Consider the following 2,362-nt stretch of genomic DNA (forward strand, 5'->3'; position numbering starts at 1 on the left):
TGGGCAGAAGACTCATTTATCTTTAGTGGTCCTTGCTTAATACCCTTTCCAGATCTTTTCTTATATTTCTTTCCAGCTCCTTGATGACTTACGGGGTGAACAGAATGAGTTCCTTGATTCTTAAGCCTTGTCTCCTCTTGCACGAGCATACTGTGCAATTCATACACATTCCATTTATCCTTTAAGGTATTATAGTTCATATGGAATGGACCATACTTGGGAGGCAAAGAGTTGATGATAAATTGTACCAGAAAGTTCTCATCCACAGTCATCCCAAGAGTCTTAAGTCTTGCTGCAATGTTACTCATTTCAGTAACATGCTCATGCATAGTACGAGAACCATCAAATTTCATGATGGTTAAGGTACTCATCAGTGTGCCAGCAAGTGATTTGTCAGCTGTTTGGGAACGTTCTTCCACAAACTTCATATATTCCTTAGCATTCTCAGTTTTAGGGATAGTAGACTTGATATTCTTTGCTAAGGTCATCCGCATAAACATTAAGCTTAATCTGTTTGACCTTTCCCAATCTTTATGGACAGATCTTTCATCAGCACTGCTCTCATCAGTAAGATCAGCAGGTTTCTCAAGTGCCAAGTCCAAGTCCAAAACACCTAAGTTGAACTAAACTTGTTCACACCAGGTAGAGAAATTTAGTCCATTGAACAGTGGTACAGATGAAGCATGCGAATACAGAGAAACGAGAACAGATACTGCAAAATATAAAATGCTCTAACATTAATACTTTGAGTTTTAATTTCAAATTCAGATAACAATAAATGTATAGCGTAATTCTCCTTTAGGTAATATTACGTTATACCATCATAATAAATATAATAATGCTAATTAAATTTCACTTAATTGGTAATTAAATATACTCTAATCAAACATGTATGATATCTTTGGATATACAAAACACATCCGACCAAGTAAATCAATTAACCACGATCATGTTCAAGATTAATAAAATTAACTGATCAACCTTTGGGCGATCCATAATAATTTTATAATCTTTGAACTTCAATATACTCTTGACACCAATAATAAAGTCATTTTCATTTACAAGCATCAAAATATCAAGAGTAATTGATAAATAAATTATGTAATTTAGCGTTCAAAATACCATAATGTTTGGCCACTTTGATGACTAACAAACAACATTAATCGAACATTAATCACATAAATAAAACATTCATATAAATGACTCGTCAAAACTTTCGAATAAATCACTTTCTATAGCAATTATTGCTTGTAAAATAATTACCACACAATATTCATTATTGACAATAAACAGACAAGGCAATGAAGGTTGTTAAACTAGATATAATTTTACTTAATCCATAATTTAAATCTTAAAACGATAGACGTGCATTGGCCAAAAGCAATCAAAACTAACTTCTGCAACACTGTACACTTCTGCCAATGTTTTTCGTGCATTAATTGGTTTTGCAATTTCAATTTTACACGTTACTGCTTCTACCTTTTCTATATTCTTTGTAAAGGTGTGATCAAGTCAATTTAATTTATGGACATAAAATATTCTGAAAGTCAATGGTCACTGTCATATATGAACGGATCTCCAGCATCAAATCTTATCCTTTGAAAATGCTACAGCTTAGTCAAGATTTTTCTTCTGGCACTTTTAATGCACATATTCAAAGGCAAATAAAGAATTGGACTTTACGAATGACTCTAGCAGTTTCTTTCTGGTTTTTTTCCATTCCTTCAAATAGATTAAGTCAATTTTACAGTTTAACGCTACGCACGATTTACGTATTTTAATGCAGCCGTGAATTCCAACAATAATTAGTTTCAATAATCTCAACAAGAACCTTGATACCGAGATCTATAAGAAGTAATTAAGGATCGATAAGTGAAAAACAATAATCTTAAGAGGAAAATCAAGAATTCTTTAATCATGGCTCTGATACCGGATGTAAGACACTAAACCCTAATACCAAGATCTTTAGAATTCATGATTTTCACATATGAATTTTAATTAATCAAGAAACATACATTGATCCATGGCAATAATTGAGAATTTTAGATCTGCAAAATAATAAACTGTTAAATTAAAGAAACCGTTCTCTCCCTTTTCCTCTTTTTTTTTGAATGAATTAATTGATGGGTTTCATTCACATTTATAGGCAGAGAGAGGCAGCCTCCTATGTGCCATAAAACTCTCCACTTTCCATCAAAGTAGACAATTATAAAACTACCATTTCTCAATTGGGCCAATAGGATTTTAGTAATATTAATCATCTTTAATTAATTCTTTAATATTACATGGGCCACAAATAATTGATTTTACACGTGAAGCTTACATCCCCTCCAACCAAGGACGAAGTTTAAAATCATCAATA

The sequence above is a fragment of the Olea europaea genome, unplaced genomic scaffold (genome assembly GCF_002742605.1).
Source record: "Olea europaea var. sylvestris unplaced genomic scaffold, O_europaea_v1 scaffold894, whole genome shotgun sequence".
Taxonomy (NCBI): domain Eukaryota; kingdom Viridiplantae; phylum Streptophyta; class Magnoliopsida; order Lamiales; family Oleaceae; genus Olea; species Olea europaea.